The sequence below is a fragment of the Apostichopus japonicus genome, chromosome 5, assembly GCF_037975245.1.
Source record: "Apostichopus japonicus isolate 1M-3 chromosome 5, ASM3797524v1, whole genome shotgun sequence".
NCBI classification, from domain to species: Eukaryota; Metazoa; Echinodermata; class Holothuroidea; order Aspidochirotida; family Stichopodidae; genus Apostichopus; species Apostichopus japonicus.
In genome coordinates, this window is record NC_092565.1 from 20,562,499 (window position 1) to 20,580,498 (window position 18,000).

Here is an 18,000-nt window from a genome sequence, read left to right on the forward strand (position 1 = left end):
AGCCATAGGAGGAGTTCAGAACCAGCAAAGCTTCAGTGGAACTTTCCTTCACCGGCCTTACGGTGCGCCAACGGTATACCGTAAGATCGACACACCGAGTGGTTTAGAGAATTATTGTGCCAATTGTAACACATCGCCCCCGACTGGACATCACCGGCCATCGACGTCATCGAAACTTCATACATTATCTACGAATGTCAGGTCAGGTCGGAAAACTCGCATCAGGTTCATGAGTGCAGATCACGCGACTCATTACGTCAATGATGATCTTAAACGGGTATCACGTGAAAGAAAATCATCGAAGGGCGTTGTTACCACATCGGACTTCCATAAATGTGATAGGGAGAAAATTTACATGGGCTTGAAGAGTAATAGTGGCGCATCCTCAGGAAACAAGGTGGAGACACCGGACGTTTGGCTCGAGAGAGCCCGGAAGCTGAAAAGTACGAAAGAATCGACAAAGGTCAGCAAACAACCGACCAGAAAAGGCAACTCAGTCGCAACCTATCAAGCCAGCCGTGGCCCAGAAAATCTGGCTGAAGTAGATTCGGCTACGATTGCGCTATCACGCGCAAATTTTTGCGACATACGCAAAAATACACGCATCTTGAAATGGCTCCAAGAGGTTAATGAGCAAAGTTACTTTGAAATCGTCGAACACTGACGGCTAAGGACGAAATGGTCAAAGGTCATTATTATTGTTCTTGAATATACTAGAAAGTCAAATAATGGTCACCAATGCATGCTGAAACAGGCATATTAATGTTACCCTTGAAAGCATTGTTATCCCCCAACCCCATGAATGGGTTGAATAATCTAAAGAATCAGTACCTCAAGGAAACTACTATATTTATTATGAATAAATCTAGTCGGGTGACATTTCGTCGCCAAGAACCTTTTCATCTTTGTATTAATCATATATATGAAAGCATAAAAACGTGAAATTTTTGACTTTTTAATCATCATATAAAAAGAAACCTAACTATAGGCAATAGGAGGGTTACTAAATATAGAAGAACACGTGAAGGACACAAAGAACTGAGCAACGAAATTCTCATTTATAAAAAAAGTTTGGCGTTGAAGAATAATTAAAGAAAATGAATAAGTACTGGGTTGATCCTGCACCTATTTCCTATATTGGACCATCGTCAGCATATTGTTGCGCAGACATATACGACAGCGAGTTTATCCCCCTGATACATTCCGTAGAAAGATAACCGTTGGCAGGAGAATTATACCTCTATTTACTGGTTACATATGACATTAATACAAGCGTTAAGACATGAACACATTGTGGATCCTATACCCGAGATTGCATTCTTTTCATATAGGTAGTAGTACAGGGAGACTTTCTATGCATACGCCGATATATATGTATGGAAATATATTAAGCATTTGGGAGTGCGTTTTAGTTCTACTTTTACTCCATATTAACTTACAATAGAACAGTAAGTAGTTGCTTAGCATCGGTATACCAGCACCATGTATGGAGGTCTTCTCCATATACCCGCAACAAAGTTACATGATATCAGGAAATGGGCGTAACGGGTTGGGCATGTATTCATCGTATCAGCAAAATGGGGATCTACAACGACGTCTCTATACCGTGCATGCAGGCGTTGTTATATGGTTTATAGTGCGCGTTAGTATGCAAACTGTGATCTCTAACGATTTTGTATAGCCTATCTATGTGTTACTTGTGAAAATATGTTTTCAAGAGATCTCGTCTGCAATAATTATGAACGAAATTTGTATTTAGTCGCAAATATAAGTTGAGTTTAAACCGGAGACTTCGATACAATGTTTACTGACGCCTATGGCAAGCCATAGGCCCAATAAATCGAGAAATAAAACACAGTTTATAGGTTGATAATCCAAGTTTATCGGTTTATTATCCTTGATTGTCGCCGACAAAAGCAGGATTTTTGCTCCATAATCCAGGTTTATGTAACTAACTTTAATAAACTGGATTATCAATAAAAAAAGCTTGGATTTTCGGTTGATATTCCAAGTTGTATGCGAACCCTGGATTGCTTGGTTTATGGACCACAATCGAAGATTATCGATCGATAAACCTGGATTTTCTACTGATAAACCTATAAACCTGGACTATCAACTGATCAAATGGGTTTTTCGATTGATTGGGCATTTGGTTTGCCATAGACGCTCATGTTTAAAAACTCAGTTTAGTGGAAGTGATTGAGAATACATCAAAGAAGCTTTCTGATTGGTCGACGAGCAGACGTGCGTAAAGCTGGCAACGGAACGGTGGGCGACATTTCGTGGCTAAAATGTATCAATTATGAGTGTTAAAAACCGTATGTTAGATGAAATATATCAATTTTAGTGTGTGAATTAGGGAACGTGCAGGGGATTTGCCCAGAAGTGTCCGTTAGAGATTCCTCAAAGGAAATCTCAGTGTTTTCAGAGACTGGAGCTTGTCAAGTTTCGCGGAACTAGATATAACTCAGAGCCGTATATAGAGAGAGTTTGGCCAACTGGCGATTTGTGACGTCACACGCAAACCATGGGCATCAAAATAGGTCCAGTTGTCGTTACCAGTTGCGCGAAATACGAAAAACACAACACACAATATATAGCAACTTTGCACACTGTGCTCGTTGCGAACAAACGAAGCGACTCAGAATGTCAGATTTTGACAGGCATACGAGGAACAAAATGGATATCAGGTAATGAATTAGAGTATGCGTTAGTTAATGACATTTACGTTTATCTTCACACCTGAAATGCATAGAAAACTAGCTGAAAACCTGTCATTACACTTGTTTTATTTTACGCCTCATACTACTACTAGTCCTACTTTAGTCATACAAACGAAAAGCACACATCACAGTCCTGGCTAGGCTAGATTACAGACGCACAACTATAGCATCAGGCCTACATTAATAGATCCTTCAATTAAATAAAGTAGGCCTACACATAAAATGACAATTTATGCTTCACTGATCTTTTCAGGTTTGCCAAAAAGTAGTTGTACCAGAGGTCATTGTATTAAACTCCAGAAGTTACATAGTAGGATTAATATTCGGCATAACTTTTTCTCTAAAGTCTAATACAACTTATACAAGGGTTGTGAATGGATGGAATGGTTTGCCTGAGAAGGTTGAATTGCAAGTAGTGTGAATGGGTTTAAGAATACTTTGGATGAGTACATTAAGCATTGTAATTGGGTATGACATTTGATGTCCTCGGTTTTATTCCTCTCATATAGCCTTAGGGTCCTTAATGGGGACTTGAATGTCTCTCCTGGTCTTTATTTCTACTTAACTAAACTATATACTTGAGTGTAGGAGTTAGCAATAGTTGGGAGTCTGTGGGCAAACCTAAGAATGATATTGTGGTGTTAATTTCTCAGGAATGTAGTACTAGGCTATAGTAGGTGCAACAGATTGAATGGGTCTGTCGAGAAAAAAAAACCCTGCAACAACTGAACACTGGTGTATGTTGTAGCTTATGTATTTTCCATTAACATATATACTATACGGTCATGTCCTTAATAAGGTTTCATGGATCACACTGACATAGTGTGCCTACTTGTCAGTGTTGTCAACTGAGCACAGGGCTGATGACATCATTCAGTTTGTTATTATGCAGACAGCAAATGGCCATAATGATAATTATTAATTGTTACTTATTCTTCATACTGCCCTTACTGGCCTTAACTGAACAGTGATGTATAAAAATGCAAGAAGTCGTTAAGCTTTTCTTTCAAGAATCGTTTCAGCCTGTCCTATTTCAAACATATGATTGGCAGGTTTCCACGTTACATAGCGTATCAAAATGGAGCTGTTCTGTAAAGCAAGAATATCACACATATGCATGCATACAAACACACTCATATATAACAATTTCTGAATATCTTTTCAGCTGCCCAAAGGTACTGGAATGCAAGCTCTGTTGGGTGAATTAAAAAACCCTCATTGTACTCTTTTATCATGGTCAGCGTAGCTGGAACCAGCAATGATGGTGATGTGGATTTGACAGTACCTAGACAAGAATTCAATAGCTGCTTTGTGTTGAAGTGGGTTCAACTTGCTCAAGGCCATGACAGGATGACGACTAGACATTAGGATGAATTATCTGTTGCAGAGCTCTATAAACCAGGCAGTTGTTAAAACATCCATTGGGTGACCCTCACAGTCTACCAGGCACTGCATCGCAGAAGCAAAATGAAGTGTGTGTTATACCTTCATCTTATGAGAGTGGAATGGTATCAGTGTGGCCTCTGTCAATTTAGCTTCAAGTCTTTGTTTTCTTGAAAGCTGAGAAGATCTTTCATTGGTTTCACACTGACCTCTGTACTTGACAATTCATGTGTATTTGCCAGCTCAGGAGGAAGCCAGATTTTAATTACATTAACCAATGCTGACTTTTTTTTTGACATGTGGTACATCTGCAAGGAGGTGAAGGAAGCAGTTGGAGTTGCATGGATGTGGAATCTTGTTGATAGTCTGGCAGTCTTATCCACAGATTATCCCAAAGCTTCTCCACATCGCCACATTGCCACATTCAGAACTTATTACATTGATAAACTTGAAAATTGCAGGAATCTAACCAAGCACCCATCAAGGGAATTTGTTTGTATAATTATTGAAAGCTGTGACCTTCTGATGTGACAGACTAATGTGAAATAAAGGGCAGTAGATTACCTTGTAAATGAACCTTGTTATTGTTTGATTGTATCTAATGTTTGCAAATTTTAAGTTGCATGCTACCAATTGAAACATAATTCTTTCTCTATTAATGGGATATAAATACTTCTCCTTAAAGGGTGTGGAGACTCCCGCACAAAGAAACGTCTCATGCCGGTTATCTGACCTAGTTTCGAATGCGGTGTAACAGAAGTGTTAGACACCACCATTGATCACAGAAAATACACATACAGCTTGCTACCATCTGTAAATAGACATTAGTGTACAGTCAATACAAACATCACAGTCAATACCCACAACACAGTGCACATAGCAGTGTGGACATCTCAGGTCTAGATAAAAGATAACAAGGTATCAGGTTTCATTACTGTCTGCATTTTGTAGCGACACAAAAAAAACTTCACTTGCAAGCAACGGAAAGTAAACTTTTTCAGAGCGGGGCATGCGGTTTAGGCCTAGGCTACTTTGTTTTCCTTAGACCTAGTTGAATTCGGCCTTATACTGTGCCATATTATGTAATGTGCTATAACAGTTGTAGTAATAGCAAGAATGGTCCATGTCTAACTAAGCCCAGGCTTAACTTATGCTTCGGGCTTAACTAAGGATTAGGGCTTTACGTGATGCCTAGAGGCTAGCCCACCCTTTTACATTAAACTAAAAGTGATACTTTTTTAGGCTAGGCATAGCCTAGGCATACAATAACTAGGAATTAGGATAACTATATGTGCGACTGAAACTGCCATGCCTATGATTAGGAGAGCTGGCATAATGAAATCGAATTTGTGGATCGTAAAACGAGAGAGAATAGCCATGCATGTAATTACAGAAACCAGTCTGAACGTAAAATTCTCGCATTGCTTGTACATTACTCGTATTACACTAGGGCCTATGGCTAGTATGGGCCTAGGCTACACAGACTTTTTTTCATTAGATCTCCATCTTGTTCTTTCTACTTCCAAAAATTCCTCTTCTTTTATGGTCAGTCGGATAATCAAACAACAATATCCATGTTCTGACCGATTGCAGCATCCCCAGCACCATTTCTTTCATAATTTCGTACTTTTTTCGTGTACACAAACGATAGTCTATACACTGTGAGTATGCGTGTCGTCTGCTATAAAGTTTTCAAGTGGACCTATTTTACCACCCTGTGTGGGCGTTTTCCCTCTCGACCAATCCAAATCGGTTACATGGTTGGCCAAACTCTCTCTATATACGGCTCTGATATAACTCAGAGCCGTATATAGAGAGAGTTTGGCCAACCATGTAACCGATTTGGATTGGTCGAGAGGGAAAACGCCCACACAGGGTGGTAAAATAGGTCCACTTGAAAACTTTATAGCAGGCGACACGCGTACTCACAGTGTATGACTATCGTTTGTGTACACGAAAAAAGTACGAAATTATGAAAGAAATGGTGCTGGGGATGCTGCAATCGGTCAGAACTTGGATATTGTTGTTTGATTTTCCGACTGACCATAAAAGAAGAGGAATTTTGTGGAAGTAGAAAGAACAAGATGGAGATCTAATGAAAAAAAGTCTGTGTAGCCTAGGCCCATATTAGCCATAGGCCCTAGTGTAATACGAGTAATGTACAAGCAATGCGAGCATTTTACGTTCAGACTGGTTTCTGTAATTACATTCATGGCTATTCTCTCTCGTTTTACGATCCAAAAATTCGATTTCATTATGCCAGCTCTCCTAATCATAGGCATTGCAGTTTCAGTCGCACATATAGTTATCCTAATTCTTAGTTATTGTATGTCTAGGCTATGCCTAGCCTAAAAAAGTATCACTTTTAGTTTAATGTAAAAGGGTGGGCTAGCCTCTAGGCATCACGTAAAGCCCTAATCCTTAGTTAAGCCCGAAGCATAAGTTAAGCCTGGGCTTAGTTAGACCTGGACCATTCTTGCTATTACTACAACTGTTATAGCACATTACATAATATGGCACAGTATAAGGCCCAATTAAACTAGGCCTAAGGAAAACAAAGTAGCCTAGGCCTAAACTAGTTAGGCTATGTCTATACTCATTGGCAACTTGTGGGTTGTGTACACATACAGGCCTAATTATATAGACCCTTTTAGTATGCCATAAACAAGTGCCCAAATGGTTAAATGATCTTGGTTTGCATTGGCCTAGCCTTTTTAGGCTAACATGAATTCAGCCTAATTTTTTCTTCTTGAAAAGTATAGCCTAGGCCTTGGTTTAATTTGGATGTAGTCAACTATCATTTATCAAAGTAGCAGGGGCCTAGGCTACATTTCAAAGACCACTAGGCCAAGGCTAATTATGGTACTGGTAGCCTAGCCTTAGTCATGCTTATTGCAAAGACTACCCTACACTCTTGTCTTGGTCACTGAATTATCTTAAGAGCCCTGTCACCACATGTTGATAAAGAAATGTTCAAACTATTGCGTAGGCCTAGTTTAGGCGTTTGACTGTTTTAAAGGAAGACTTGAAAATTTAGTGTTAACTGGTATTTCATTAATAAGCAAAACTGTCTGTGCATTCCAACGGAGTACAAATTAAGAGGGGGGGGGGGGGGGATGCAGTATGATACACCTTTCAAGTTTTAACACATTATAAATGCACTTATGCCAGAAAGTCATTGCATCAGTAACTCCTTATTCCCTTAAATGACACCCACATTGATGATTGAAGTTAAAAAAATCTTTTTAAATTATCTTTAGACAGTAAATTTTAACTCCCTGAATTTCAGGACTTTTTTTACAAATCAAAGGTGACATGTGCTCTGAAGATAAACTCCTAACATAAAAAGCCACAGTTAGCAGACTGTGATAAAGACGAACCTGGTGAGTGACTACTAGACTGAAATCCAGTTCCTGCAACCACAGCAATAAAGTCTTTGTTTTAATCAATGCACTTGTGTGTTTGAAACTTTCAAATGGACACTCAATGGCAGTTGGTTAAGATATAAGGTTTTACCTTCATCATGGAGAGTTGAAGGGAATCTGCCTCATCATCTGAATAATGGACTCAAGGATAGCAACAAATCATGATTGGATGATTTTGAGCAAGTAAATATCTGGCAATTTGAAAGTTTGTATTATTTTTTTACATATTATTTAAGCTGTTTAGCTCACACACAAGCAAATGATCAAGTGACAACAACCGATGCAGTATATTTAAAGGTATTGAAGACTCGCCCTAAACCGCATGCCACACTCTGAAAAAGTTTACTTTCCGTTGCTTGCAAGTGAAGTTTTTTTGTGTCGCTACAAAATGCAGACAGTAATGAAACCTGATACCTTGTTATCTTTTATCTAGACCTGAGATGTCCACGCTGCTATGTGCACTGTGTTGTGGATATTGACCGTGATGTTTGTATTGACTGTACACTAATGTCTATTTACAGATGGTAGCAAGCTGTGTGTGTATTTTCTGGGATCAATGGTGGTGTCTAACACTTCTGTTACACCGCATTCGAAACTAGGTCAGATAACCGGCATGAGACGTTTCTTTGTGCGGGAGTCTTCACACCCTTTAAGGAGAAGTATTTATATCCCATTAATAGAGAAAGAATTGTTTCAATTGGTAGCATGCAACTTAAAATTTTGCAAACATTAGATACAATCAAACAATAACAAGGTTCATTTACAAGGTAATCTACTGCCCTTTATTTCACATTAGTCTGTCACATCAGAAGGTCACAGCTTTCAATAATGATACAAACAAATTCCCTTGATGGGTGCTTCGTTAGATTCCTGCAATTTTCAAGTTTATCAATGTAATAAGTTCTGAATGTGGTAATGTGGAGAAGCTTTGGGATAATCTGTGGATAAGACTGCCAGACTATCAACAAGATTCCACATCCATGCAACTCCAACTGCTTCCTTCACCTCCTTGCAGATGTACCACATGTCCAAAAAAAGTCAGCATTGGTTAATGTAATTAAAATCTGGCTTCCTCCTGAGCTGGCAAATACACATGAATTGTCAATTACAGAGGTCAGTGTGAAACCACTGAAAGATCTTCTCAGCTTTCAAGAAAACAAAGACTTGAAGCCAAATTGACAGAGGCCACACTGATACCATTCCACTCTCATAAGATGAAGGTATCACACACACTTCATGTTGCTTCTGCGATGCAGTGCCTGGTAGACTGTGAGGGTCACCCAATGGATGTTTTAACAACTGCCTGGTTTATAGAGCTCTGCAACAGATAATTCATCCTGATGTCTAGTCGTCATCCTGTCATGGCCTTGAGCAAGTTGAACCCACTTCAACACAAAGCAGCTACTGAATTCTTGTCTAGGTACTGTCAAATCCACATCACCATCATTGCTGGTTCCAGCTACGCCGACCATAATAAAAGAGTACAATGAGGGTTTTTTAATTCACCCAACAGAGCTTGCATTCCAGTACCTTTGGGCAGCTGAAAAGATATTCAGAAATATATATGAGTGTGTTTGTATGCATGCATATGTGTGACAGTTTTCTTGCTTTACAGAACAGCTCTATTTTGATAAGCTATGTAACGTGGAAACCTGCCAATCATATGTTTGAAATAGGACAGGCTGAAACAATTCTTAAATGAAAGGCTTAACGACTTATTGCATTTTTATACATCACTGTTCAGGTAAGGCCTGTAAGGGCAGTATGAAGAATAAGTAACAATTAATAGTTATCATTATGGCCATTTGCTGTCTGCATAATAACAAACTGAATGATGTCATCAGCCCTGTGCTCAGTTGACAACACTGACAAGTAGGCACACTATGTCAGTGTGATCCATGAAGCCTTATTAAGGACATGACCGTATAGTATATATGTTAATGGAAAATACATAAGCTACAAGATACACCAGTATTCAGTTGTTGCAGCTTTTTTTTTCTCGACAGACCCATTCAATCTGTTGCACCTACTATAGCCTAGTACTACATTCCTGAGAAATTAACACCACAATATCAGTCTTAGGTTTGCCAATAGACTCCCAACTATTGCTAACTCCTACACTCAAGTATATAGTTTAGTTTAGTAGAAAACAAAACCAGGAGAGACATTCAAGTCCCCATTAAGGACCCTAAGGCTATATGAGAGGAATAAAACCGAGGACATCAAATGTCATACCCAATTACAATGCTTAATGTACTCATCCAAAGTATACTTAAACCCATTCACACTACTTGCAATTCAACCTTCTAAGGCAAACCATTCCATTCATTCACAACCCTTGTATAAGTTGTATCAGACTTTAGAGAAAGTTATGCCGAATATTAATCCTACTATGTAACTTCTGGAGTCAAATACAATGACCTCTGGTACAACTACTTTTGGCAAACCTGAAAAGATCAGTGAAGCATAAATTGTCATTTTATGTGTAGGCCTACTCTATTTAATTGAAGGATCTTTTAATGTAGGCCTGATGCTATAGTTGTGCGTCTGTAATCTAGCCTAGCCAGGACTGTGATGTGTGCTTTTCGTTTGTATGAGTAAAGTAGGACTAGTAGTATGAGGCGTAAAATGAAACAAGTGTAATGACAGGTTTTCAGCTAGTTTTCTATGCATTTCAGGTGTGAAGATAAACGTAAATGTCATTAACTAACGCATACTCTAATTCATTACCTGATATCCATTTTGTTCCTCGTATGCCTGTCAAAATCTGACATTCTGAGTCGCTTCGTTTGTTCGCAACGAGCACAGTGTGCAAAGCTGCTATATATTGTGTGTGGTGTTTTTCGTGTTTCGCGCAACTGGTAACGACAACTGGACCTATTTTGATGCCCATGGTTTGCGTGTGACGTCACAAATCGCCAGTTGGCCAAACTCTCTCTATATACGGCTCTGATATAACTGATATGACAGCGCCCTCTATTATTCAGGGCGTTACTTAAATTTAAATTCAACTGTCATGCAAGGTTATAAATCATATTCGAAATCGGTCATAAAACTTACGACTGATATGAAGTACCTCAAATTGTAACCCTCTGTATAAATATTGCTGGTATAAATAATTTTAAATATAATTTTTCTAGGAAATCTACCCGTCAGATTATTCCCTTTTCCGTATTAGGAGATTGAATGTCCCGTTGAAAAAAAAATTGTTGCGGAGATGGCGGTATAATATGTCCAAACGTTTCATTGTCAAAGTCATTTCCAAGCTTTCTTATATATCCTTTTTTTGGTAAAACGGGTGACCCTCTAAACAGCATTTACATACGCCAATTTCCCTTCATAAAAAGCCCATTATAACATCATAAGTAGTTGACACTTACGCAATCATGACATCAGATATCACGAGGATGTATTAGAATGGACTTGATGAAGCGGAAATTCCGGCGTTTGCTGTCACGTCGTTTGGAGGGATGCACCATGTAGTGCTCAATAAACACATTGTCACTGCGAACCAGCGGAAGGAAAATAGGGTAGCATATACCATGGAGTCTCTTCTAACCTGCATTTACTAAGTTACGCGGGTACAAGCCAACGAGACTCAGCTTAAATGTATGCTGTATTGGCCCCAAATATGCTAGATATATTTAAATGGTCACCTTTGGTCAACATTCTTGAGCTGTTTTCATTACAAACTTCGAGGAAGCTGTCCTCACTTAGACTTTTATTCATCTTGTGTGTTCCTTAAAAATGTTAAAACAGTTTGGAGAGTATAGACCTCCAGGAAAATACTTTTTGCAAATTAGTAATTATAGCGTGCTATAATTTGGGGCCATATACTGACTATCTTTAAGACTAAAGCGCCACAGGGAAAATGGACGTTAAAACAGTCCGTAATCCAATGTGCACTAATCAAACAGACATTGCATTCTATAGAAGAGTTCTGGTGGGGTGGTGGGGGTGGGAGTGAGATGGGGGAGGGGGAGGGGGACGAAGAGGGTGGATGAAGTGTAACCCTAGTCTTCTTCTGCCTTTTTCTTTCACTTGGAGAGTATGAATTCTAATAGCGCATGCGTAGTGTGGTACCTCACAGAGTCAAGAGATAACAGAAACGTCACAGACATACATGTTTAAATGATTTCGTCATGGGTTAGGCCTTTGAATGGTCCAATGACAACCCTTTAAGTGCTTTCATATCTTACTTATGATTGGTTGACAGTGATGCAATATCGTTTTGCGACGCACTTAATCGGTTGTTCACCTAAATACTTCCTTCGTTACTCTGAACAACTTGATGATCTTATCATGAACCAGGAAGTACTAAGATTTGGAAAGTGATCTGTTTGGCATTTCTCTTCGAAAACATTGACAATATTTATAAGAAGCTTTTTTTTATACTATTTTTTATTTATTTTCTTTATTTATGATCGGTGTCAGTGTGTGTCAGTTCTAGCTTGACACAGATCTCTTTGCAACAGAATAATTAGAAGGAAAAAAAATAATCGATAACTTTGAGGGGTCAAAATAAAACAAACTGTATACTTGTCGATCCTGCTTGGATCGAAACGCCAGGCCCTCTTACTTTGACACAACTTTGAGGGGTGTGTGATTTAGAGAGAAAACATAAGAAAGATTCCATTCTTTTATTTATGAGTCGAACTAGGCCCTGCAGAGTCTACTACGCGGATTCCGAATCCTATAGCTTCCTATACGCTACGAACTTGCCACTGTTCTTTAGAGGAATTCTCTCTCCCTCCATAAATAGTGGTAACTGCAATCGAGTATAGGGGGAACAGCCGATGGGGGGGGGGGGGGGGAGTTATGTAAATGCAGCGTATTCAAAGGCGTTTGACGTAGGCCTATTTATGGATTTGGTGGTATATATCACGTAGAATCGATATCAGTCCACTAGAGTTTCCCAACAGGACACAAAGCAACACGGGGACTCCTTTTCAGATATGTTCATGCCAAACCATGTGTTGCTTAAAGTACTCCTGACACCTAGCCAATTTGCCTCATATTCAGTTATTTGTTATGTGTGATAATCTCATTCAAAGTCTGTTGCAATGTTTTGAAGAGCTCTTTTCGATTTCGATATATACCCATTTCAAGGTTTTCATAACTCTGGGAAACTCATTAAATGTGTGCAAAATATATGATGTGGTTTATTTGCGCTAATCAAAAATTCTTATTTTATGCCTTAATAAGTTAACCCCTAATTACAAGCCCACATATACATGATATACCATTCAATTTGCATTATGTGATGCTCCTCTTTCCCAAAGAAGACAATAAAATATTTTTAAAAATCGTCTCTATAGGCTACAAATCTGTGTTCAGTGTCCTTGAAACGAAGCCTGTAAACACAAAGGAATAACACAACAGAAAATTAGGCAGTCACTCCCTTTACATCATCATTGTGTATAATTAGCTAATGTTTATTCATAATTCAGAAATAGAATAAAGAAAATAAAGAATATTTGATGAATTTGATGGGAGTTCCAGCTATTTCCATTACTCTAATGCTGTTCATGGTGGCATACTCCTATTAGAGTCTATATCAGTCCGCTCGATTGTTCTCCTTCAGGAAAAGTGCCAAAAAGCAGCAGGAGAACATCTTTTGTGACCTGTTATCAATCATAATCTATTTTTTGTGGCTTGTATGTTGAAGAGCATGAATGGAAGTACATGTGGTGAAAAAATTGGGTCAATTGAGGCAATTTTAGACCCCTTTAGGCCTCCCAGGAGCAGCGTAGGAAATTTGTTTACCACTGAGTGAAGAGGTTTGTTTACAAGTGACGAAAACTTCCGGCTCGAATAGCAAAAAATCTACATGGTATGATACGGAAAAATTGATAGTGCCATGAAAGGCCAATTTGTCAGCTATCCGGTGATGGGTAGCGTTTAGCTAGTGAAAACTTCTATCTAGACTTAGAGACCACATTACTTTTGTGATTTAGTGTGTAAGTCAATGGGGCTTTTAATGGGCGTATGCTATTTTAAAGGTGTCCGTAGACCTTTAAGAGGGCGCAATTGATATTTTGCCCAACTGTAGGCTACTACCAACCGCCGATTGAGAAAAAAGAGGTCGCTATTTCTCATTGCAAATACAATTCATTTATCACTGATTAAAAAGTCAAAACATTTACTCTACTGGAAAATATCTACAAAAATCTTTCAAAAATCATTTTGGTTTGGACGAATCGAACATGTTTTTTTCAACGACTTTAAATCGATTTCTTTTTTATTTTGGGCGGTTTAACAGTCGCCGATGGCAAAGAGATAACTTTCTAAGACGTTTATACCATCCTCGAACTGTACAACATGATGTAAATTTTCTGACTGGGAAAGTTACAGGCTTAAGCGGATAAGTATTCGGGATATGCGCACTACTAATAAAGTGTACTCAAGTTTGAAGATTAAAGCTGTGTTACGTCATAACCACATCTAGCATACGATTGGTCGACTCTGACCACCTCTGTTTTTTCCGATTGTAATTGTCAACTGCGACGCATCATATATTGGGGGTGCGAGGAAACATGATTATTTCACCCAACTGTCACATTTCCAGCCCTAGTCCTCGTATGTCGAGAGTGCGACCATGTTACTATACCAATGGTTATTTCTAGTACAGTAACATCTGAACCTTGTGAGGGTATCGCCACACAATTAGAGTAGTGAACGTCTGCCTGAGAGGTTAACCATTGTCGGAAAATAACCTTAAAGTGACCTAATATAGTGATTATTTTTGGCCGTTTCTGAGTAATCATCATTCGTTTTTATGCTTGGATGTTGCAGAGGTTTAAATAAACTACTGATGGTCTAAATATCTGGAGGATTGAGGGTTATTTAAGTAATTTTAGAAAATCTTGGCTTAAACAAGAATATAACGCAGCGAAAGCTGGCAGATGGGTTGGTGAGCACTATGCTAAAAAATTTATATGATTAGGATGAAAAAGTTGCATGTGTTGTGATAACCCTAGTAAGGCCATCAGCTATCATAAAGTGGGTAGGACATGTCAGTTGAAAACTTCTATCTATACTCTGTCGCCTTGGAAAATGACGAGCTCAGTGTGTAAGTCAATGGGAGACAATTAATTGTGATGAGACACCACATTCTCTTCGATTCTGTATTTAACTCCGAAATGTCTCATTTTATTACATTTTGTCTAAATACTTCAGCTCCTCATGGAGTACTTTGCTTAATAAACATTGCGTTAATTTACCCCCCCCCCCCCAAAAAAAAGGTCAAAATTAAATAAGAAATGTGCTTATTCCTGTCCGAAATTTTAAGTATAAAGTAAAAGGTCTGAATTACTGCCGACAATGTTTTATTAGATTTTGCAAAAAAAAATTCAGAAATACTGCCACTCCATTTCTTTACCAGAAAACGTTGGAACCCGCACACTGAATCCTATATATATATATATATATATATATATATATATATATATATATATATATATATATATATATATATATATATATATATATATATATATATATATATATATATATATATATAGTCCCTTTAATATACACCGTGTACCATAATATACCAGTTTATTACACGGCATGCTATTCATGCGCCATGGATGTAGCTCAGAGTAAAAATTCATCAAAATTGACACAAACAAATCCGACACATTGTCATGTTTTGTGTCCGTTTTGTCGTAACTACCGTGTAAATCTAGGAGATAGCTAACATTACTGTCGTATTTACGTCCGCCATCGACCGGTTTTGTCTTTCTTTTTCCTGTAAGAGAAATTTATAGATGTAACTTTCGATGAAAAATGGAATAGATTCGAGCTGATGGAACTGAGCTAAAATTGTACATTTTATGACGTCATTAGTTCACATGGTTCGTGTCTTCTTGAGTAATATATATTACTATTTTCTGTTCGGCGGGGGGGGGGGGGGGTCGGGTGGCAACGGGATTATTGCGCATTAGATATGCACTAATGATCTCGCTGAAAGTCTACCTTTGAATAGCGCGAGCCTAATTCCGTCGGAAACACTTAATACATTTTGACATTGTGCAAACATTTGCCATAAAATGGATTTCGAATGCTACTTTCGCCTGATGAATTTTTGAAAACAAATGTTGTTTGTGCGGCAATATATCGGCTTTTCGTTCCATTTGAAGTTAGAAGAAGAAGTGAGATGCATAAGTGATGTGCTTTCTCTTTAGCGTCTCTATGTATTCCGAAACTGGCACCGTTGCTTTATAAATGAGGCTAAGCAGATGTTTGACAGTTTAACTGTTGTACTCTTATAAGCTAAATGATATCAGTGGCGTATAGCTGAAATATCAGGGGCTAGATTCAAGCTGAGGACCTGTACCCGTACTTCACACCAGGCCCCTTTGAGATTTTTTTTGCTTGGGCTAGGAAGAGGGATGGGCTGGGGAGGGGGGGGGGCTTAGATGTCAAGGCATGTGATCATTTTCATCATTTTAACTACATTGCTTTGAGACAGGATTTCATTTTTTAATGCATTTTTTATTATTTTATATTTTGATCTTTATTTTGAAATAAAACAGCAGGACGGACCCCATGACCTGTTCTACGTTGTGCCCATCACCGGGCTCTTGAATTAATACCTGCTCCTGTACGCCACCCTTACATCAAAACCTCAATTATACATGCACAAAGAAAGCTAATAGTCTGATATGTTGGCTTCGTTGCCTCCCCCCACCCCCCGCCCACCCCTCCCTAAACCGTTTATTACTATGCACACAAAGTACTACTTCAGTCGTCTCCTCCTTCCATGTGCGATTATAATTTCCATCACTAAACATTCTAGATAATTTTTCACCAACTTTAGACGATTAAATGTCTCATTGTCTCGTTTTACTATCTGTAAGATGGTAATTATAGTCTACATCATGAAAACTAGGGAGAAGAAACGACAATTCTCTATGATGAAACTTTCTTCTTGCGTTGTCTCATTCAAAGATGAAGTAGTCTTATTTCAAAGATGAAGTAGGCCCCCATATCTATTGCCAAGCGTACGAACTGCGTCAGATTCATACTTTGCGTTATTTCGATCAATCCTATAGTACTGCGTGTACTTTACTATACCAGAGAGTTGCCGGAGGAGTAGAAATACCTCAAGAAAAATCGTCTGCATGCTTGCAGTAGCTTGCGCAAGGGGGGTAGGGTTGGCTATGACCCCCATCTTCCATCGTCCGTCGGGAAAATGGTTCAGTCGGGGGATTTGTTTTCATTGAGCCGGGGTGGGTTGGGGGGGGGGGGATTGGACCACTGTTATTGGCTTAGACTCACTGCTCCCCCCTTTTTAATCACACACAGGAAAAGCTCAAGTATTAATTTTCATCTCCTAAAGTAGCACAACCTCGTGATTAGAGGTCCACGTTACAGACCTAATTTATAGGCTAGTAAAATATGCCTTATACTTCGCCATTTGTCCTCAACGATCCTGGGACACCCCGCCTCCACCCCTCCTTCATTCGTCTCATGCCCTTTCACATAGATCCAGCCTCTACCTATAAATCAGTCGGATGAATTTCAGAGTTGGATATCCTGTGTACGCCGCCACTGTGCTCATGATGTAATTATAAATATACTTATAAGCTGTGTAGTCTAAAACATAACATGTGCACCGAAAACTGTCATGTAAATAATGTACCACTACCAAAGTTTTATTTTATCACAAGTTCACAACCTTCCTTTATTTCACTTATTTTTAGACAGAAATCAGGATGCCCTTGCTTTCCCCCAATATATAACATTTGAAGAACTTCAAATTCTACATTTGCGTGAAAACGTTTTATAACCGTAAAGAAAAGAAAAGAAAAACCCACTTGCGATATGAATAAATTTATGCTTTTCCTTTACCATTTGGCAATGCAGAATCTTATAGGCGACAGTTTCAACAAAGACTGATATTAACTCATTCATAGAAATTTACTTTAAGTATGCCCTTCAGTGGAAATAAGAGAGGCCTATAACTAATCAAATCATAACCCGAGAAGGGAATCTGGTCTAATGAAAACATATGTAAACATTTCGCAGCCCAATTTTCCGCTTTTCATGGACACAAATGACAAAAATTGACAGGTAAAATGTATATTTATTTACATATTTTCTAATCGTATTTGTTTTTTTTAATAATAAACTTTCCTAAATGTGCAATATTTTTCGTCATATCTATGAGGTTAACGACCATTCATGCGGATTGGATATTTGATTAAAAAAAAATGCTACAAAACGCATTCTTAAATGAAAAATGTAATTTTTTTGTTAGAGTCAGATGGATTCATAGATACTGTTAATGTGGCGCTATTACATATTACAGTTAGGAAAGAATATCAACATGTCAGGAAGAAAAGCAACATGTTTAAATTTAACATCAGTACGCCAACATTAAAATCAAAATGTTATGTTTCAAAATCAGTATATCAGAATAACATGAGCAGATTACAATGCAATTTCACCATGTCAAGTAC